We start from the raw sequence: 23,951 nt of genomic DNA on the forward strand, positions 1-23,951 counted from the left end.
TTTAGGCACATCAGCAAGGTAAGGACTCAAAAGCCTTTCTAGAAACAAGGCCATGGCTATTCATCCCAGTGAATGAGCTAAGACCTTCCTCTCTCCTTACTCTATAGTGATAATAGCTGTCATCAGCAGTGGCGAAGGGTTTTTATTTTTTTCAAGATTTAAAATGCAAGGATCCTGGGACTACCTGACCCTAAGTCAATGGCAGACACACATGTTGGTTAGTTCACCTTCAGAAGGTTAGCTCTATGTTGTGCTCTCTTGGAGTCTTCAGAGAGACCTTGTATGCTGACTTTACAAAAATATACCATAAAAGTGAAAATGTTTGCACGTATCATTGTGAAAATCAATACAGAGCACAGATATAGAAGGGTTTCCATATTGGCTGAGTCCCACACCAACAGAGGGGCACAGAAACAGGGTGCTGCAGCACGTACCATAACCTCATGGTACTCACCTACCACAGTGTTCATCCAAAGACCAGAGGCAGCAGAGAAAAGGCCCTTGGTGAGTCCTAGGAAACAGCAAGCCATGGAGCAAAACCAACCATAGCACTCAGAGAAAGTGGCCCCAAATAGTTCTATATGCTTAAGTCTCATAATGCAGACCCACAGGTCAATGTCAGTACAGGACGAGATAGATTGGGGCAGGAAGCCTCGGGTTACAGAGGAACCCAGAAAGGCAGAGGGAGCAAGGGGCAGGCAAGCTGGAAAGCACTGTAAGGCAGAAGAGAGGATCATGGCAGGTAGTGGAAACCAGGGTCAAGCAGATGTATTTAAATCTGACTGCACAAAAGAAGACACGAGGGAAGGGCATCCTGAGGGAAAGGGGTCCATTAGGCATCAGTTTTCCTGGATGTGAAACACGAGGACTCCTTCAAAGAGACTTCCACTCTAGATCCCACCTTCATGCATATCTATCTATATATTTGTTTCTACTTGTATACATAATGCTCACCCTTCTGTAAATAAATGTCACCACAAAAACACATAAAATATGGCAGCTTGTCCTGTCTATCATTTCACCGTGACCCATACAAACACATTACAAAAATCTACATGATGTAAAACACCCACTACATGGCTAAAAATCACCCAATAAACTACAGGTAATGGAGCTAGAACTGGCCAAGGGAGAGATCCAGGCAAATACTCTTCCCTGTGGCACTTCAGGACATCCCTAGGCAGGACTAACCATAGGCAGCAAGCATGTGACTGTAGCCACAGCTGTCTTACTCAAGGGCCTGCCTGCATTAAGTCCTGCCTTCGGCCTTCCGGGTTCCCTTGGAGTTGTCAACTCCCAGTACTGAGTATGACACATAGGTGGCAAAGAAAGGTGTTTGCTAAATGAGTAAAAGCATCACTAGGAAAGCTGACTAACCTGCTTGCTGCTTTAGGAGGGACCACCTCCCCTTCTCTTACAGCCTTTCCACAGAATAAGGCTACAGAATCAGGTTCACAGCTTACAAGTAAAGCTACATCACATACTCACAGAAATAGGCAATACACATTTAGTTTAAGTCAACGGGCTATTTTCTCATCTTCAAATCACTTGGTAGAACAAGATCCAAGGACAAGGCTAGGCTCCATGAACCAGATCCATCAGAGGAGAGTTACTGGGGAAAGTTAGCGGGTGATTTACTCTCTGAGTTCAAGTTTTTCTAGTTAAAACGAACAGAGAGAGACAGGCGGGGCCTATATGAGTCCAAAAGGGGCTGGGACAGGAGAGCTACTTTTCCTGTTTGTCCGTTGGAGGATTCTAACTACAGGTTGGGGTGAAGGACTTTCTAGTCATTCCCAAATTTACAGTAGACTCCTCACTAAGATTTATCTCTATTCTAGAGATAAAGAGAAAATGATAAAAGAAATGGGAGGGAAAAGCTGAGGGAAAGAACAAGTGGGTTTGATGGCGGCTTCTATAAGGATAAACGAGTAAGAGGCTGCTTGGTGTCTTCTAGCAAACTTTCTGGTCTATTTAGAAAAGAGAAAGACTTTTGTCTTTTGGCTAGGATAATGACAGGGCAGCTCACAGACAAGGCTTGGGAAGAGATGCACCATGATGTTGGAAATAAAGCAGTGGCCACTGAAACGAATGTTAGTGAAGGGACACTTTAATACACACCACTGGGACCTCAGTATAAAACTAGAAATTTTATCCATCACTGTAGACAGAGCCAAGTTAGGAGCAGGCTTCCACACGCTCCCTCATTGTTTTAGGTGCGTTCCCTAGCCATTTTCAAATGTGATCTGCAGTCCTTTCCCCTCAGTTGCCTGACTTATGGCAGGTCCAATGCACATGTAGCAATGAGAAACACGATGGCCCTAGGTGTAGGGCTCCATATGTCAGCCCCACTCCCTTTACTCCCCTCCAAAGGTGGTATCTCTTGCAAATTGCAGGACATTCTAATTAGACTCTAAATTATCAATTAAAAACCTTTTGCACATATGTAGTGCCAAGTATTTACCTATCTCTACCAAAATCTAATAAATGCTTAGAATTCTTTTGTGGCTTTACTCTGACAACACAGTGCTTCTGGGAAGAGCAGGCAGACAGCTTATAATCATGCCAAATGGCAAAGTAAAAAATATAAATGCTGCTCTTACCTATTTCTGCTACAGAAAACATGAAAGAAAAGATAATTCACAATAAAGTGTTGTAGACTCATCAGTCTCCAAAGGAGCAGAGCAGAGCAGGCACCATCCAGAGTTAGCAACATAAAGGCTGGTCTTCAACATGATCAGGACCAATGATGACTTATGCTCCCTAAAATGGTGTTTAGAAAACAGTACCTGTAAATTTCTATCATAAAATCTCTCTCTCTCTCTCTCTCTCTCTCTCTGTCTCTCTCCCTCCCTTACCCCTCTTTCAAACAATGTGTATGTCAGTGTGTGTGTGTGTGTGTGTGTATGTGTGTATATATATATATATATACACACATACACACATATATATTTATATATATATTGTCTGCGTGTATCTCTGTATATGAGTGTGGGAGGGTATGTATGTGTATGTATATATGTATGTATGGGTGGACTAATGGATGGATGAATTTGTATATTGTGAGTGTATGTGTATATGCATGTGTGTGTGTATGTACGTATGTATTAGAAAACAATCTTTTATGTTCCTGACAATACACTAAAAATCAGGTTAACTTGAGCTGAAGGAATTTATAAAATATTATTATGAGTCAAAGAAAAACCCTCTAAATATTCCCCTGGTGAGCAATACCTAGACTGAGGTAGTTGTAACTGGAAGGTAGTCTCAGAGGGAGATTTGTAAACGGTAAGAATGAAGGTGAAAGGGTGGTGGCGTAACTTTCCTACTCCTTGGGTGGGACCAAGTAATCTTTAACCAGGAATTTGGGGATTTTCAGTGATTTAGAGGAATTCCATTTCTTGGGCTAAATACAAAATTATCTAAAGAATACTGCCACAACAATGCCCTTTGCTTCTACCTTAACATAACAAAGAATTTGCCAAATTCTATCTTGCACTTAACCCAATCAAGTTGTCATTTAAATTTTTTCTGTGGTAGTAACTCTGTACAGATATTACTTTCTCTCTCTCTCTCTCTCTCTCTCTCTCTCTCTCTCTCTCTCTCTCTCTGTGTGTGTGTGTGTGTGTGTGTGTGTGTGTGTGTGTGTGTGTGCGAGAGAGAGAGAGAGAGAGAGAGAGAGAGAGAGAGAGAGAGAGAGAGCCAGGCTACACATAACCAGTACAGAGGGAAAAAAAAAAGAATCTAATTGTGTGGCTGCAAACTGAGACATAGCCTTAGGATAAAGACTCCCCACACACTGTGCACATGAGAGGTTCATATTTCTGCAGGGCTCAGGGTCACCAGAGCTGAAGAAGTCCCAAAGAGGCAAGTGGCATGCCCATCTTGTCCTTGCCATACTCTTCCTTTTGGTTATTCTTCTCTGGGGAGACGCTCTCTGTGTGTATAATCTGAAGGGTATTGATCACACAGCCTCTAGTCTTGATCCCTGGTTCTCAAAGTTCCAGCATTTTCTGTAGCTAGTTTGAGTTGTAAGTAGAATCTCAAACAAGTTTTCAGGATGAGTGTAAGATCCTGTGGGTTACAAGCCTAGAGGTGATTCTCATGGCCGCTCTAGTTTAAGAAAGTCTGATGTAGATCTCTGTGAATGCCAGAGGACTGCTCACAGTATTTTCAGTATGAGACAGGAATATCTGACAGTCTCACCACATAATGCAACAGAAGGTGGGGCTCTCTCGAATATACAATTCCAAAACTCCTTTAGACACCACAATTTTGTTATGATTATGAAAAAAAATAGAACCTTTAGTTAGTATGAATTATTGTCTTTAAAAAAAAAAAAAGACCTCTCTGGCAGTCAACTGTGATATGGAGCCAAGGATGAAAACCACAGATGAAATAATGCCTTTTTAAAGATCTTAAAAATTCACTTCTGGTTTACTTCCAGGTTTTTTTTACTAACATGAAACCAACCAACCATGATATTCTTCCTCTGAAGTAGGATGATGAGATGGTGATGGAAATCAAAAAGGTTGGATCATGGCTGGCAAGCAGCAAGGACTGGTAAAGAAAGACCAGAAATGGAATGAAAGAAGATAAACTCCCTGCAGTAAGATTCTGTAACAGTGCTTATGTTATTTAATGAGTGTGGATCCCCAGGCTCATAGAGTCTGTTTTAGGCACAGGGTGGGGTCACGGGTGGGCACTGGAGAGTGGTGGGGACTGCTGGTAGCACTGCACTAAGAACTGACAGGTGGCTTGGCAAGGCGCGTTTCCAAAGGGACAGAGCAATGGCTTTCATCTCTTAATTCTTAGCAGATTATGAGGGGGGATCAAGATGAAAACCCCTATTATTAAAATCAAACTTCCCTTTCTTCCTTGAAGGGTTCTTAGACTGCCATACGTGGTAGAAAATGGGGTGAAAGCACACAGAGACGCCAGTCAGGAGCTGCACTTTCCTCTGTCCTCCACAGTATGCCACTAACTAGAATGGCGTCTATTACTAATGACCAGTGGCCCTCACTGACAAGCTCAATGGTCTAGCTCTTGGTCATTCTGTTACTTTACCTCTCAGTGTCACCTAACAAAATGGTTCACTAGCCTTGTCCTCCCCTGCCTTCACCACTAGCTGCTCTTTCTCAGTGTTTTTTTCTAGCTTGCTCCCATCACAGTGGCCCTGTAATTAGGGAAGACTTGACAGCCCATTCCTTGGGAATATCTTAGCATCATATACACTCACAGCTCAAGTTTCAGATATTGGGGAGTTCACAAGCTGACTGATGGCATTATTATTATTATTATTACCATTATCACTATTATTATTATTGGCTTGAATGTCACACAACTCCAAATACATGCACCCAATTGAGAAGCCATGCTCCTCATTTTCACTGATATATTGAACAACAATTAAACAGACTTAAAAGGATACTGTCCGTATTTTATTCTGGAATCCACCACCACTGGGTTTACTTGAGCTGGCTTGGCAAATGGCAACTTTTACCTAATTGTCCAGGCCAGAAACTTGGGACTTTTTTTTTTTTTTAATGTATCCCTTTTTCTCATATTCCACATCAAATCTGCTAGCAAGCCCTAACATTCTACATTTTAAAGGGTCTGGCTGAGGATAGGAGCTCAACATATACTGACAAAATGAACCTAAGAATGTGCAAAGGGTCTCTTTGAATTAAAACAAACAAAAATCCCAGGGCAATGGAACAATTGGATGAATTTGTAGTCATTTAACAACCAAAGCCACAAGTGCCAGTTGATATATTCACATCTTCTTGCAGGTGACTTGAACATTTGTTCCTAGGTTCCAGGATTGTTCTTCTCTTTTCTTCTCTTTTCTTTTCTTTTCCTTTCTTTTCTTTTCTATTCTCTTTTCTTCTCCTCTTTTCTTCTTTTCTTTTCTAAAGGTTCTTGTTCTACCTTTGTCAATATGGTGGAAGATATCAATACATTGAACTTAACTCATAAAATATGTGAATGATGTTAAAAGATAATTGAATATCCCAAGTAGCAAAAACTAGATCTTGTAGTGTGGGGAATCTGTAAATAGTATCCATATTACTTGGAGGGGTAAGGCCAATCTAACTAGGTAGTGGTTGTATAAGGATAGACCTTTTTACATGCAAAGGACAATATAGAACAATCTAGGAGGTTCAGCACAGTAGCATTCTAAGTTAAGTCAGGTGACTAGTGGTAGTATAATTCTGTGGCCATCAAGGACATTAATTTTCTAATAGGCTACTTTAGCATTAATAGTCAGAATAAATGGTAGGATGGGCCTGGCTTTATGTATTTAGTGCTTAATTTTATGCATTTTCAAACGGAAAGAATCTATCATATAGTCAAGTAAAAGTGACCACAAGATAGCAGCAATACTTAAAATTGTGTCACAAGGATTGTGTAGGAAAAGAAAAATAACTTCCAAACCAAGAAAACAGAATAAAATATAATACAAGGCTTTTAAAGGTAAAGGAATATTCCTTTTTAGATCTGCCTGGCCTTAAGGATAGAGAAGAAAGCGAAGCAGAACAAATCTGAGGAGAAAGCTATATTCATCATGCAAGGAAGAGTTGTAGATTACAAGGGATTTACAGACAGGACGTGATCTGCCAAAGGAAGTAATCTCACTGCCCAACCCAGAAGATCAAACTCCACAGACAACAAACCCCTAACAGTGGATGACTAAATGAATCACCACACTGCCACTGTAGAACACAAGTTTTTATCTGTGAAAAGTGATTAAAATCACACAGGAGAGGATTTACTGCTTTGCTGCATTTATATCAGCTACTTAAAGCATCCAGGAGTGTGTCAGAGGTTACTGGCTTTTATGTTTCTAAAGTGTGTTCCTAAAGATGGGGACTTAATGGCTTCAGGAACCAGAGAATGTATGTATCTATCTTCTAAGGGAAATTTTAACTCTGAAAGCACGTGTTGTATGTATGTATGTTCCCAAGCCTGGCTGAATCTCAATCCCCTTATCTATTAAATGGGGCGCAATAATGACTACTCCTGTCAAGATGACACTAAAGAAAGTGAAGTGTTAACAAATAGTAACTACATCATCTAAATTGTTATAAATATAGAGGATTTAACAAATGACATCATTCTCAACCAATGAGAGTAAAAAATGGACAGTCCAGTCCAGTAGCTTTGTATTATAATGGGGTGTTCTTTACCTATTCTATCTTGAGTCACAGGTGAAGTAAGGACAAAGGAAATTGGTTAATTAGCAATTACTCATTAATTTCAAAACATGGATATGGTTATTGGAAAGCCAATGGACAGTGGAGTTATATTCCCAAAGAGACTCCTTGCTCAAAAAAACCTGGTTACATTATTTTAGGGAGAGACTGAAGCCACAAAGAGCAAACAGCATCAGGAACCCATAATAGGAAGTGCCCAGTGATACAAGGGGATTCCCATCCCACAGGGAATTCCAGAACCCTCCTCAACACTGTCTGTGAGGGAATGAGAGGGACTAACCTGGGAAATTTATATGATATTTACCAAAGAACGTGTTAGATCCAATAAAAGTTTTAAAGGTGTTTTCCTTATAAACAAAGATAAGCAATAAAAAAGATTACTTAGAAGTAGAGAATTAAGACGATTAAGCTCTCATCATCTTTCACTTGGGCCCTGCTTTACCAAACAAGAACACAGAATTCAATAATGACTCTTACAATGATCACAGTCCCTGTCTAACCTTCTCGGTGTTGGTGGGAATGACCTTTAAAGTTCCGGGCTGAGTTCCCTCTCGGTGTTCAACTTCTCCCAGCTAGAGAAACAACTTTCCACAAAGGGATCAAGAGTTCAAAGGGAATTTTCAATCAATTCCTGCCTAAGGCAGGAAACTGAAATCCAAATGGGACAAGTCTGTGTTAGACAAACAAGGCCAGGGCTGTTGGTCAGAAATGAATTTTTCTTCCTCTGGCCTAATTTTAGAGAACTACAAAGAGGAATGAAGGGAGATAGTTAAGTGGTCACAGGGTCTGTTGAGAGCCACCTCCACTTTCCTTTTCTAATTGACTGCTGGGAATAACACCCTCTTCAAGGGATGCTCACAGAGGAAACATGCCGGGACATGAGACCCTGATGAAATGGCTTCAGAAGCTGTAGATCATTAATTAAGAATATTGAGAGAGAGGTTGAAAGCTTAGCTGAACTGAGTGGGAGGGACAACTCAGTATCAGCTGCCTCCTACACATTAGCAATTAAACCTTATAAAGGTTCTCAGTGGAAACTTACATCTCCCAGGCATCCTCCTCTCGGTAAGGGAAGTCTCCTGAGGCCACTGAACTCTGAAGACTCTACCACTGACTTAGGAATAATGGTTATAAAATCTGCTGTAAGATGCTCGAGATTCTCGGGGCCTGATTGACATCTCCATGGCCAAAAATAGTGTTCCTCAAGCTTCAGTGTGTAAGATTCACAGAAGATTGTTAAGGCTTGCCCTGGAGGGGGAGGGGAAACTGGGAATTTGAACTTCTAACAAGATTCCAAGTAACCTTGATGTACCTGGGGGCCACACTGTGACAATCAGTGACCTATGACAGTGGTTCCTGTCCCTGGAAAAACATTAGGATCTTCTGCATGACCCCACCAGTCCTTGCTGGATATGTTTCACTGGCTGCTTTTGTCTGCCTGCCTTCCTTCCCTCCTTTTCCCCCTCCCTCCTCCTCTCCTTCCCTCCCTTCTTTCTTCCTTTGTGTTTTAGAAACCAACACCAAGCATGTTGTCCTGGCATTGTCACATGGACTCTAATGCTGCTTGGGCTTCTCTGAAGGGTCACTGAGTAGAACACGTGGAGACAAGGGGGAAATGATAAATGTGTGCGTCTTTCAAACAGGGTAGGCGATGAGTGATGAACTCTGACCTGAGACCTGTACAAGTTAAGGTGCAGGTGATGGTTTCCTTGGAGGATCCTCCATGGTCTATTCCGTGTGCAGTGCCACCCCTGCTCTTTCTAGATAACATTCTACTCTTTCTTTAATCCTGCTCTTCCCTCAGTGCCTCTGCCTTAGCATGGCTGGTAGAGAATTAGTGTCCTGAAAATCAAGTCCTATACTGCCTGTTTCTAATTTAACTGACAGAAAGGCTAGATATTTTTCTTTGGTGGTGGGGGGAAGCAGCTAAATTTCTTTCAGTTCATGCTTTCCGATTCATTCTACACTGTCCCTTAACAGGACAGTTTTGTCCCATTCTCAACTCCTCAATTTAAGGAAGCATCAGGTTTTGTTTATCATACATTATCATACACCTACTGAGGAAGCCTGACAGTGCAGATTATCCAAGATTATTATTATTATTATTATTACCCAAGGATTCTTCCATGCATCATAATTAATCTCCCAAAAAGATGTATTTCCTTTTGCTATTAAATTTCTAGGAAAAAAACCCTAATTATCTTAACTGTTGACATCAAATCGATCTAGCTGAAAAGATAAACATCATGTCTTTATATTCTAATAAAAGGAATAAGCATCGTCCCTAGCTTTTATCTGTGCTAGTCTTCAGGTTTAAGTGTCAAGTAGCTATTTAACGAGATAACTAAAACTCTACATTTTAAGAAGGATTACATTAAAGGATTTTATTAAAGAAGTACTTAAATGCCCCATAAAACACCATTTCCCTTATAAATATTCACTGTGGTTCCTCTGTACAACAATGTCCATTCATTCACCGAGAGCATATCTACTCTACTGGAGAAGAAAAGGGAAGCTGCCAAAGACTAATGAGAAAAGAAGAAACTGCAGGGCCTGTTCTTTGAGTAGCTACTCCACAAACAACACTGAAATACCATATTCTCTCTGCTCCTTCCAATGGAGGCAGTTACTTCAGTGTAGCTCAAGTTTTACCGTGTGACATAAAGTTGCCTCGGAATTATAAAGCACATAAGGTATGTCACCAAGAAATACTAAGATGTCCCTAATGAACATTGTTTAGCCCAGGCCTATAATATTCTCTGTCCTACTGCTTCAGAGATACTAGATACTAAAATTGATTAGAGCCATACTCATTGTAATTGCTGCCACTGTCAACAATGCAAACTCACATGTATTAGCTAATGAAGAAGCCAGACAAGACAGGCTTTCATAAGCAGTGAAAAAAGCAGAAGAAATATTTCATCAAGAAAGTGGACAGATGTGGAAAGTGGTAGGAATATCCAAGGTAGTCCCCACAAGCCAAAACTGTAAATAAGGTTAGACTTGCACAGTTATATGGCTGGAGTATATATTACACTACTGAAGGCAAACCTTCATTTCATTATTAGGGCTTAATGCCAGGTGGCAGGGCACAGTTGATCAAAGTGAATACTGAGGTTCAATTTCCTTCCTTGTAAAAAGTCAGTGCATTTGCAGCATTACCAGAAGAGGGCAATGCTGGCCACGCTGGCAAGTCTCATAGAGTAAAGTTACCTGCCCGGAAGGTAGCGCCTGCCACAGCACACAGGCCTCATAAACACCTCAGGGAGTTGCTGGGTTATGCATGCAAGGACATAAAACTCTTCTCTTGGACAAGAGAACAGATGATTAGAGGACTGAGCTATTTCAGTGTGTGTCTACCTCATGGAACAAAAGTGCTATCCACAGGCAACCCGCTTTCAACATGCTTTAAAAAAGGTAAGGTGAAGACCCTGGAGAGAAGCTATTATATGACATGAGATGTTTGCAAACCAGCTACAATTCTAAATGCAAAGGACGTTCCCTGAAGGACTCTAGCGTTTCAGGCTCCTATGGGGAGTTTCCAGGCCCCATCCTAGCTTCTCTTTCTTCTTCACTAGTGTTCCTAATTTCATATTCCCAAGCAGGCTATTTGTAGCCCAAGGTCTTCAAGCTCTCTAAAGGCATCTCTAATCCCCTCTCTCCTGGACAAACCATTTGCTCTGCTAAGCAGGTTCACTCAGCACCTACTTTGTAAGACACACTTACCTGTAAGGAAAGAAAGAGATTGTTTTCCGTTTACATTTTAGGCCTAAGTCAATAGTGAATGGGTGGATAGAGGGGCAGAAAGCAGAGGAAAAAGAACATGAAGAATGGGCAGGGTTATTCACTCTTTCCCTTTTCATAAGATAATGATGTTCATAAGATAAGAATGCAAACTTTAATGTCCATACCTTCACTTTTCAATTCCCCCCAACAACCTGCTCCCTCTCCAGTTCTAGGTCAATGGTAGCATGACCTTTCTGCTTCTAAGACTTGACACTCCCTTCTCCAGAAGTCACAGACAACCCCCATCCTAGAGTCCCAGGTACCCAGCTCCTCCTACAATCCAAGCCACCACTTTGTTTTGCTTGGTCCTCTGCAGCACTCTCTTGTGGTCCCTCCATCAATTCGACTTCAGTCTGCTCCTAGAGGGATCAAACTGGGTTCAACTTTGTCCCCAGCCTCTACTCCACTAGAAGAACTTTGAGAGCTTTCTTTCAATTGTTCTCAGAGAAAAGACTAACTCTATGAGAAGCTAACCATACATCCCAATTTGCCCAAGTCAGCTGCATTTTATGACCCACTCTTGGAATTATTAATAGCCAGCCTCTTCTCTCTGAAATCTTGCCTCGGTTCTTTCGATAAGCTGCATGGCTTGCTGTAAGGCATACCATCTGCCAGATGCTCCAGCCTCATGGAACTCGACATCCCTGAACCGTGCAGTGCTCCATCTCTGGTGGCCACTAGCTACTTATTCAGTTGCTTTTTATTGAGCATATACCAGCCCAATGTCAGAAGGCAAACAATCAAGCAGAAGATAGAACCTTGGTTCTGATGAACACCACTTCCCACCTGGCCTCCACCAAGGATTTCTGCAGTTTTCATTTGTGTCTTCTTCATCGAAACCCATGACTGCATGCTGAAGTGAAGCTCCCTTTACCTGGCTGGCAGCATCATGAGTCTCATTTTCAGAATTCTTCTTGAAACATTAAACACTGGTTTAATATTTTAAACTCTCCAACTGCTGTATGGTTGGATGGTTAGCAAGAGTCTTCTCATTGGTGTAAGGTGGAAACTAAACAAGAGTCATTTTTACCAAGTAAGTCACAAGAAGAATACCTTTTCCCATGAGGCTACACCAGGCCATAACTGAGGGGGTAGCATCATCCACCTGGAGAGGAGATTCCCCTCCCTTCTTCCCTCCCTCCACTCACTTTTCTAAACTGAGGGCCCTCCCATGTAACTATTATATAAAGGTGTTAATACTAACTTCTTCATAATCAATTAGCATATATAATTATATATACTTTTGGGTTACAGAGTAATGTTATATGTAGGTACTAAGTTTCTTAAAATATTAATCTTTCACACTTTTTATAGGTATCACAAATATTTTACCATGTCTGTGTATGCGGGGGTGCATTGTGTGCATGAGTTTGCATCTGTGTCTCTGCATATCTATGCACATTTGCATGTTTGTTTCTGTGTGTGTACATGACAGTATGTGTCTCTTTGTATGTATGTGTATGCATTTATTTGTGCGTATTTATATGTATATATTTTGTGTCTTGTATGCAGGCATGTGTATCTGGTGTGTGTGTGTGTGTGTGTGTGTGTATGCATGTATGTTTGCAAGTGTATGTGTATGTGTGTCTTATTGCTCCATTGCTGTGAAGAGGAACTCTTGAAAAAGAAGGCATTTAATTGGGGGTTTGCTTACAGTACCAGAGGGTTAGTCCATTATTATCATGGCTGGATACAGATATAAAAGACAGCATTTAATTGGGGGCTTGCTTATACTTTCAGAGGGTTAGTCCATTATTATCATGCCAGAAAGCAGACAGGCACAGCACCGGATCAATAGCTGAGAGCTTTACCTTCTGAGCCACAAGCAGCAGACACAAAGACCCAGAGTGCTTGGTGTGGGGGTGCTTTTGAAACACCAATGTCTACCCTTAGTGACATACAAAGCCCTGGAGACTGAATGCATTCTAACCAAGTGCTCTAATATGAGAGAAAACCCCAGCCCGGATTAGGCATTGTTGTTGTTGTTATTTCTATTAAATAAATTAAGCAGGGATAAATGCTCTAATGTTTTCCCACACTAGAGGGGACCATTTAAGCTCCTCTTTTCACTAAGATAAGTCACAAACGTACAGGGTCCACATGTCAGTCAAATATAGAAATGTCTGAAGAGCCCAGCTCTAAAAGGGCAAATTTTGCCAACAAGTGCAAAGACAACAATGCTCAGGATATAATGTCACTCACAGCAACAAGGATAAAGCAAAAAGTAGGGCCTCTCTGATGGCAGAGCTCTGAGGAACGAGTGGCCCAGCACAGAAGCAGCTCTGGCTGAAGCTTCTCCTGCTGCCAAACCCTGTCCCCAGATCCCCAGAACACAGACTTGTTGCTTTCACCTCCAAGGTTCCACTGCAGAGTTCAGAATTTGTCTGATTTTGGAATATTTACACAGATTTTACCAGCTGAACGTCACTAGTTCTGAAACCCCAAATCCAAGTCTCCTAAACTATAATGTCAACAATGAAACGTTTCAAATTTCAGACTCACAGATTCAGCAGCATTCAAGCAGTATCTGAAGTGGCCCTCTCTTTGTACACTGTTGTAGGCTGAGACGGGAAGATGATGTAGCGTTAACTGACTAAGAGGCCACTTAGGGTAAAATGAGGAGCAGCAGAGTAGTGGTGACTCCCTCACTTTATAGCACGTCAGATCGGGGAAGCAAAACTCAGCCAGGACTGCAGAAGAAGGACCATGCACAACAGCACTCTGTGGGGTGTCTTAAACTCTGCCCAGTGAAAGCAAGAATACACCACCTGCACAAGCACTCAGCAAACTGCATCGGACTAAGCCTCATCTTTTCAAGAGAATCTGCTCTGTCAAAGCAGGACAGACAGGAGGCAGGACTGAGGACCTGGCCCTGTAACCCAGTGCTTCTCAACCTTTCTAATGCCACGGCCCTTTAATATAATTCCTCATGTTGTGCTGTCCCCCAACTATAAAATTATTTTGTTGCTACTTCATAACTGTAATTTTGCTACTGTTATGAATTATGTTGATATTTAATTTGCATTACATCAGATATATGACTTCTGTTGGGGCTACAACCCACAGGTTAAGAACTACTGCTATAACAGGACATAGCAGTCAAATAGAGAGCATCTGATCCCACTGCAAGCTAGTCAGCTACTCGGGTTCTGTCTAGTGACTCACTCAGTCCTCATCTTACTGCTTGGCACACCATCCATGGGCAGTCCACCAAGGGAGATATATACTACAATTTAGAACTGGAATAATCCTAAGTATTCCTGTAAAGGTAAGGACTCCAGTGGAGAGTGATGGTGCACGTCTGTAGGACCAGCTACTCAAGAAGTTGGGAGCAACACTTTGAGCCTAGGACTTTGAAGGCAGCCTGCTCAACATAATGAGACCTTGCTTTCAAAAGAGGGAGTAATGGAATGAAGACATTACAACCACACACTCCAGTGCATGTGTGAGAACTACTTCTCAGGCTGACACTCACACTTTAAGCAGAGCTGAGCTGTAGCATTGCTTCCTTTGAAAAGTATTATCAATTGGTCTTTATTTTCCACCTGGACATCAATTCAATGGATTAAAACTACTTAAAAAAAAAAAAAAAGATTTGTCTCCATACAAAGTTAGTTATTTTCTTTTTATAACCCATACTATTTTTAAGAAAGATGGGAAAACACTGACTGTACACCACATCTTTATGCTCATGCTGTAAGTGATGAGGGAATCAGTTGTTTCTCCATGGCAGGCTCATATTCCTAGTTTCATCAAAACTGATGTTGAAATGTATTTCTCAATTTACATGTGGCCAAGGAGCTTCTCACCATGTGCACTCTCAGACGCCTTCATGAAAAGAGCACGCTTCCCAAACTCCAAACATGGAAAACCACTAGTAAGCATTTTCTTCTATCATCTGATGCTCTTAACTTCATCAAAGTTTAATAGCATGGTGGTAATTTCAGAGGGAAATCAAAACCTAAAAACCACAAAGCTGCCACAGTACCATGTCTACTGACTTTCCGAATGAATGCATCAACACACTTTACAAGATAAAAAGCTCAGAGTCATTGAATTGTGTAAACACACAGACTTATGCCAAAAACAAAGATTAACCAATAAGATGAAAGTACAAGCCAGTGTGTAATTGTGCTTCAATCTCTGAAGTTGTGCTGCTGCGATTGCCTTAGTTTACTCTGGAGAAGTGACACAGGTAAGCCTTTTTATGCTATTCATGCTTCCAAAGAGACTTTATTCATTCAGTTGTAAAACTCTACACCATTCATTTAGTCTTTGCATATACGAGTCACTCACATTATTACTTGATGTGCTACAAAGGTAGTAGTATCCTCAGTTCACAGTATAGGTTCCCAAAACTGCTACTGATGACCAGGCTTTTGACAGGGCTGCCTGGGTAGCCAACATCACTACAGATAGAATAAGATTACCCACACCTTCACTAAGCTGTTCAGTATCCAAATCCTAGTCTGTGGTTGGGTCCTCTGGAGAATGAACATGGCCTTGGATTCTGTCATTAGCACAGAAATGAAACAATTGCCAGACTAAGGGCAGAGACTCAAAGGGCTTCCCGAACTCATGAAATTCTCTTGGCATGGAGATTATTGCTAATTTTGGCTTGTGCGAGTTTACATCCAGGGGGACTAGAATGAAAAGAACATTTTATTGATAGCAATTACGGGAAGAGCCAGTGAATTTTCCATGATTTTGGTATTCTTCCTTTTCTTAGGATTATAAAGAAAAAGTGAGAGAATACCATGATCACTCTGAACATAGATTTTTATCTCTTCTATAATACAGTTAAAGGGCAGAAAGTAAAATTAAATGATAAAAAGAAAACACCTCCTACTAGTTAAACAGGGAATTTCCCTTTCATAAGCAATACTCCTAAGACTGCACCTTCAATGGTGTTAAAGCAGAAGCAATCTTGGAATGTGCTTGCACTGTTGGACACCATCGAAATTTATTACAAAAACCAAAACCCTGAAAACAAATTGAGTCAGAATTCCCTCTAAACAAACCATGAATGTATCAAAACATTTCTTTCCAGGCACAGATCAAAATGAAATAATAAATTTGCCACATTAAGTCACAAGAATAAAGGAAAGCTCTGGGTGTTCTCTACAGTCTCACATGGGCTTCATTTAGTGTAGTGTGAGGGTGTTCAAGATATTTATATTCATGCTTTGCAGGAAAAATCCCAAATCCCCAAATTACCTAAGCTGACCAGTCAAACTGTTGGGCCTAGGAAACATAAGAAGCAGGAGGAATGCTGGCCTGCTCCTCTGCGCAGCCAGGTGTAAGCCTTCTCGTGGAGCACAATGGAATTCTCTTCTACAAACTCAAGACTGGGCAGAAAGGCCAAAACCAGACCCATAAGCAGACATGCAAAGGGCTAGTCTGGGAGAATGCCGACTCACCACATGGGGAGGAAAGAGAGGACAAGAAAGGGAGACTAGATAATGGGAGAAAAGATAAGAATTTTCCAAGAGCATTATAAAGACAATGAACTTATTCCTCAAGAGCACTTTAGCTTCTAACTAAAATTAATTTCTATCTATAAACATTGATTTGTTTGTTATTACTCAAAAGTATCAGATAAAAGTAAATGGGGAAGATACAAATTTTTCTTGAATGATTCAATCTCCATCTTAAAACTGTCATCTCAAAAATGGATGGTTAGGCTTCCCTATCCAGAGTGATATTCCTATAAAGGATCAGGTTTATCACAAAGCTCCTCCCCTTTTCTTCTATTCCAGTGTGCTCACTTGTTCTCATATAACTTCAAGTCATAACCAATAGTAAAAAGTTGGAAAAAACTTTTCTATACCTGTCTCTGAGGTACTAGGATTTAGGTACTCACCCACCATCCCAGGCAAAAACTTAAGTAGCTTTTTAAAATTATTTTCTAAGAATGTAAACTATTTTTATTAATTTCAAAAATGAAAATAAAAATTTAACATCATGGCTAGCTAGATGTCTCAGAGAGTAAAGAACTCATTACATTACAAATCTAATGGTATGAATTCCAATCTCAGAATTTCTGTAAAAGTAGGAGAATAAATTCTACAAATTGTCTTTTGCCACACACTGTAGTACGTATCCCCTTGAAACACATGAGCAGACACAGGCAGACACACACACGTAGACACATACATACACACATTTTAAAAATATAAAATAAAATTAAAAAGTCTACTCTTAATAAGTGTTCAATACCCAAGAGACCAATCACTTGTATAATTACATGGTCTATATCCATACATATGTATGTGTGCATATGTGTATGTGGGTACATAGTTTTAATGGATTATGCATGACAGAGGATGGCAGTTCTTTTCTGCTCCCAAGAGTATGCAGAAAAGGCAGGTTTAGGGTTATGTATAATTACAGAGGCACCAGCTGTTCCCTCTACCCACACTTTCTCAAATGAAAAAGCAGAATACAATGCAAATGATAAGAGTGATTATAATAATTGGTAACTGTAAGTGTGCTGGTCTTCCCCCTTTGCCTTTTTTTTTTTTTTTTTTTTTTTTTGGTAAAGAAATCACATGCAAACCCTGTCACTTTCCTAGTGGTAAACAACTTACTAAGGTACATGGAGATACAAAGGTTTTACAAGATAACCTGGGGATTTATTGAGTACACTGAGATGATCTGACAGAGGCAATTTCAAGTTAGCCAGTTGCTATTTGTGTAGTAAGTCCACCGTAAAGAGTCAGTTCAAATACTTCAGTGGGTAAATCATGAAATAAGATATCTGCCTAGACCTCCTGTAAACTCTCCATGCCTACTATTACTGTCAAAATTTCTCTTTATATTTTTGCTTCCTTATTTCTGTAGTTATTTATGAACACGGATATTGGGCCCCTAATGAGAAAACTGTCCCTTCTGGGCATAATGACTTTATGAGAAACAGAATTTACAATTTATTGGTGTATATACAGAAGTCTAGCAAAAGGGCCTGTTTTATGACATGATTACCTGTTAAGTGAATGAATGAACCAGCAAAATATCAATTGCTGTGTGATGACCAAGACCAGATGAAAACATATGAATTACCAGTAGAGAGCACATAGCTAAAGGGGCCTCACGCTTTGGAAGCTCTTTTAGGGCTGGCTGGTAGTCCCACTGTGCACGTGCTACTCTACAATGTGGACTGCTTTATTTTAAAAGGGGATGATTATAGATGTAACTAAATTACAAGTTTTGAAGACAGCACCCTGGATTATCAATATGGGCCCTAAATTCAATCATGAGTGCCATTAGAAAAGACACTGAAGAGACAGACACACAGATGGAAAGGTGGGATAAGATGGAGCAAACAGATGTGTTCACAAGACAACAAAACTGGCAACCATCAAAGTTGGAACAGGCCAAAAAGGAATTCTCCCCTAGAGCCGACAAAGCCTAGTCCAGCTGGCAACTTACTGCAGGCTGTTGGCTTTCAGAACTGTGAGTGAATGGCTCTATCTGGTTTTCTGTCCATTTGTGGTAACTTGTTACAGTAGCCCTGGAAAGAGAGCTGGCATCTAAGAGCAACCCCACCCCCAACCCCAGTGTACTGCCCATTTCAGAGTCAGCACTTGTCAGCTGCCTGCTTCTGAAGCTTCCTGTTATACTGAAAGTAGCTCCTTGTGGAAATACTACTAACCTTATTTCTTAATGAATTATACTCCAGCTCACTCCAAAAACCATCAAACAATGTATAATGCAATCCCCACAATTCCTATACATCCACTTGAGAAAAGCTGACTCTTAATACTTTTTTAAACCCAAACTGATTAAAAGCAGAGACCACATATCTTACTGCCAGAAGACATGGTTTAAAGACCTGTCTTTATGCAGATAGAAACGTGACTAAGAGTCATTTCCAGACTAAGGAGAGGAGAAAAAAAATTCATGGGCATCAAAGTGCATATCCATACTAAATCACAAAAGACTGTACATGGGGCAAGTGAGCTTGAAACAGACTAAACAAGCAGTAGGTAAGAGGAAAGCATTGGATGGTTTCTACCTTTCCATATACTCCTTTCTTGGGAGGTTGTGTGAGGAATAAACAAAATAATCAATTTAGAAGAAAGGCATCTTGCAGGAAAGAACACAACCTTCTAAAGGAAGGAGAGAGAGATGGGTTGAAAGTGGCATTTGATACAACCAACTCTGAAAGGTTTAAGAGGTTATTATGTCATGCTGGCAACAAGAAGTCAAGCCAGCTCAAATCAAGAAATGACAAGGAGAAATATCCAAGAAATAAGCAATGAGATAAGACAAGTAATCAGACCTTTGGAGAGACTCAGCGTCTGATGTGGGCAAACACTGTCATTAACCCCACTGTGCAGATCTGTAAACTGAGATACAATTAAGTACCAAGTAAATGGAAGAATCCCAGGTCTGCTAGACTCTTTGCAGTTCTCTACACATACATCACTTGGCTACCTAATACTCCTGTTCTTCTTCGTGCCACCATGCACCACACTGATCAAATAAAACTTGAAAGCAACTCACAAAAATATTAATTATTTTAAACATCAAAGGCATTTTATGTATGGAGCAAACTGAATTTCCAATTAAACTTCTTGCCTATGACTATTTTCTCATCAGCACTGAGTGGGCCCTTGGGAGCTCTAGGTTCTGACTGCACTGGAAGCCTAGTCATAACTAATGGAACAAGTATGGTCTCAGCAACATGGAACTAAGGCAGCTCATGGTCAAGAGTGTGTGTCTGTATGGTCACTTCTCTAACATGCACACCCTCACACTGAGCAGCAACAATAGAGTCTGAAAAGATCCAGGATGATTCCCAAAGAGGAGCAGCTGTGAGAATTACTGCAGAGGGTTCTCCTGCCTTGGAGTTATGTGAGCTGTCCCCTATAACTATGTCATAGATTGCAAACAGACACAACCCCATGATGCCTGCAGCTCTTTTCCCTCCCACAATCCTATGCCTGAGACCCTCAGGCCTGCTGCCACTGACAGGTCTTCTGCTTTCTTAACACTCACCCAAACCATCTTCATGGCTTTGCTGGGTATGAGGACCCACAAGCCTGACCTGTACACTCTGCATTATAGCATTCAGACCAGCCCTCCCAGGGCCATGTCAGGCAAGAGGCAGAACCTCCCCAAATACCTACCTTTACTTATTGACCAACTTTTCAAACATTGCTCTTTATCTACTATTTCCTGCCCTCAAGCAAAGACTTAGTATCTAATATATTCAATAAGAACTTAGTTGCAGCAAAGTAATAATTTGACTTTGATGATATAACTAACTTTTAAAAAGATGTCTTATTCTGTTCATGATTTTAAAACTTACCATGAGTTTGTCTCATAAGCCATCACCCAGCAGGCAGTCAAAATACATTGTCTCCTGCACTACATCACTCACTCACCCATCCACGCAACCATCCTTTCATTTATAGCCATTCACTCAATCAATTCCTTCATTCACTAATACTCACTGCATTTGGTGCAGTGGGCTGTACTAGACTTGGGGAGGACATAAATAAGCTGTCACTGTCCCTGTTTTCCATGACATTTAGGGTTTCATTTTAGAAACAAACAGGAAATGTATCATAGAAATGGTCTGTGTATATAATCATGTCTTGGAAGTAAATCAACAGGCACTGACTGCATGAGCATATGGAGGGAAGGAGGGAACATTTTAGTCAATCTCAGAACTATATAAAAACAAACAAATAAGAAAACAGTTATAGAGGAAACCAAGGTGAGGAATTAGAAGCAACAAGTACTTTCTAGCTTCTCAGCCTTTTAGAATTGGGTGTGGGCCACAGCTTCTGAGACAGGTGGAAGCCGAGGTGGAGGGCACTGAAGTTTAGCATTACGCAGAGACTTGGAGAGAGTTACCAGAAGACACGCAGACAAACAGTGTATTAGCACTGGGTCCATGGCAGCTTTTTGGTGCAACAGAGAGGAGAGGAAAAAAATAAAGAAAAATAGTGGGGAAATTATATAGAAACATGAGGAACAGAAAGGCAGTCTGACCACAGTACGCTCACATTTGGAGAAGTGCTGCTTTTCAATGGAACTGCATTGGCACCATCTTAGAAAGCATTCTGAGAGGACAGTACCTGTGCTTTCTGCTCAGAGGACCTTAATTAATTTGCTACATTTCCCGGTAGCTCAGAATCCATAGTGGTACTACCAGGTTATTTGGCCATCATCTGCCTTGTGACCTCATGTGACACTAGTCAAAAGCCATAGAAACAATGTCATTGGAAAATATGCACAGAAGAATTTGGGTCTGAGACAAAAATGGTGTAAGGCCCCCTTTGCTTTTGGATGGCAGCTGACTCCATCAGCCAGCTAAGGAGTATGTAGTAGACTGACCAGGGAGTACATTCGTGCAGCGACTGGGCCTGAGAAACCACAGTGGAAGCTGCAGTATGGGAGGTGGAAAGCACAGGATCAACTGTGGCCATTCCACCTGCAAGTTTGTCACCTTGCCCTGTTCATTATGACCAATCCGTTTTTCCTTCTTCACACTCTTTCTCTTCTCTCATCCCTCCCTCTCTTCCTCCTTTTGTTTTTACACTGGCAGATTCTCTCTCCTTCCCTCCCTCCCTTCCCTTCCCTCTCTGTATATAAATAAATATACATATATTCATTTACAATATAAAATTTCTTCAGTATTCTCTTTTGTTTATTTGTCATGCTATTTATTACTTCTCTCTACTTAAATCCTTTCATTATCTTTTCAAGTTTTTTTTCTTTAAATTATACCTTCTGTTGGGAATTGGTTCTAATGCTTTGAATTAATCCGGGCCCCAAATCAGGAATCTGCTTGTCCAAATGCTGAAGGTCCTTGTCCCCAGTTAGTTTGAGATTTACCAATAGAGAGCCAGCAGCCTGGTGGACTGGGCAGGTGGACTGAGGCAGGATCTTTAGATTTGCTCCAGCTAGGAACTGGGAGGAAGGAGAGGAGAATTGCCATCATTTGGAGGGAGACGGATCAGGCTTAGAGCTACAGAAAAAAAAATCATCTGAAATGTAGGAGAGAAGAATGTGGTGCCCAGAAAGGCTGCCCAGAAGCCTCTTGGGCAGCAAAGACTAGGAAACCACCCAGGAGGAGCCAGGGCAACAAATATAAAATACAGAATTAGAAGGTGTTAAGCCAGGATTACAGGAGAGAAATGGGGGCTAGCCATGGGGAGGATTAGAACTGCCCAGTCTTTGAGCTACCCAAGGCATTTTAAAATTAACTGGCCTCAACGTGTGTGTGTGTGTATGTGTGTGTGTGTGTGTGTGTGTGTGTGTACGTGCTCTCACGTGTCTTTCATTTGAGAATCCAAAGAGCTTTTGGGCAGGTGCCTGGGAGTGTGACACCCCCCCCCCCCAGGAGCCAAAGCAGTGTAGTAAACTCATTGCTGCACCTTCAATTTCCATCTTTCTCACACTTTTTCCTTCTGCATTTTTAATATCCTAACTTTTCTTTTGCTTTTACTTTCCCATTTCTTCTTTCATTTGTTAGCCTCATTTTTAAACATCCTTTTAAAATTATTTCTGCCACAAATCCTCCTATAAGGCTTTTATACTTGGTGTGTGGTTTTCACTTTAGTTTTGGGTCTGGTTCACTGCTATTTGTTGCTGCCCTTATTCTTATTTGTTTGGTCCTTTCTAGGAAGCCATGGAATCAAGGTTGCCACTTTGTATGTTGATGCTTTTCTGAGCCACCTTCCTTGGGTTACATGTAATCACATTCTATCCACAAAACACTCGGGTTTGAATGTTAGTGAAAATTTAACTCAAAGAACAAAAGATTAAAAACCACAAACTGTCAACAAAGCTCTAAGAAGGCATGGCTAGGTAGGGCCTAAAGGCCCTAGCCTAATGTTTCCCTGTAGAAACAGCAGAAAGAAAGCAACTGTGTATGCAACACCTAGGAGAGATCACAGCATAGGTTGTTCCCAGACTGCTCAGACTGGGTGCTGTTGGCAAAGCTGGAGCAGTAATTACAAAGGGCATACCTCCTGAAGTTCATATATAAAACAGATCTACCTGTTACTAGACACGTGCCACTCTTGTCAGACCTACAGGGAAACAGGACCTTCCGACTCTACAACAGTACAAAATTTGACAAAATACTAATCCCCTGAGAGATAAGAAATGAGCTTCACGTTTTAGTGAAAGCCAACTGGAAATACAACATCAAAGCCAACTGGAAATATATTCATCATAATCAGCTATCCTAAGACATGTCACAAGACTCATGTGAAACTGAAAAAAATAAGTCATTAAAATTGATCTAAAAATCTCAATATAAATATACAAGACATACGACAAAATCAAGGCAGCGCAACTCCTCCAGAGTCTCACAGTTCTCTACTGAAAGGCCCCAAATACTCAGCTGAAACTCATGATATACTAGATGCAGAATTTAACCGAGTGATTTTTTTTTTTTAAGATCAGGGGATGCCAAGGAAATAAAGAAATGCAATGAAATGAGTTAAGGAAAGCAATGCAAAATATGAACAACAAGTTCAACAAAGAGATGTTGGGAGGAAACCCAAAAATCTTAAAAAGTTCAGTAAGTTTACTTGAAAAACTCAATTATTATCAATAGCTAAAGGAGGACAGAAAATCTGAGGGCTTGGGCCAAGATTGATAAATTTACACAATAATAAACACCTCTCTCTCTCTCTCTCTCTCTCTCTCTCTCTCTCTCTCTCTCTCACACACACACACACACACACACACACACATAAGATGCAAGACTTTTGTGATATGAATAAAATCAAAGCCTGGATATTTAGGTCACAAAAAAAGACATTAAGGTACAAACTAAAGACAGGAAAGTAAAATAACATGACATAAAAACAAAGTGAGTTCCAGGACAGCCAGGGCTAGACAGAGAAACCCTGTCTCAAAAAAACAAACAAACAAAAAACCAAAAAAAACCACCAACAACAAAACATCAAAATCCAGAGAGCC

The 23,951-nt window shown here is 40.8% G+C and overlaps 1 protein-coding gene across 7 annotated transcripts in view; it reads right to left on the reverse strand.

Moving 5' to 3' along the window:
* Nucleotides 1–23,951, reverse strand: part of Slx4ip (SLX4 interacting protein) — a 166,654-nt gene that overhangs the window by 68,620 nt on the left and 74,083 nt on the right. The window contains exon 1 of one of the 7 annotated variants that reach the window (XM_085833781.1): nt 2,601–2,738. The exons of the other annotated variants lie outside the window; for them this stretch is intronic. The gene's annotated coding sequence lies outside the window, so the exon portion shown is untranslated. Of the gene's footprint in view, nt 1–2,600; nt 2,739–23,951 lie in introns of those variants that run through there. 7 annotated transcript variants of the gene reach the window in all.

This window comes from Mus caroli, unplaced genomic scaffold (genome assembly GCF_978045245.1).
Source record: "Mus caroli unplaced genomic scaffold, Mus_caroli_1 scaffold_2, whole genome shotgun sequence".
NCBI classification, from domain to species: domain Eukaryota; kingdom Metazoa; phylum Chordata; class Mammalia; order Rodentia; family Muridae; genus Mus; species Mus caroli.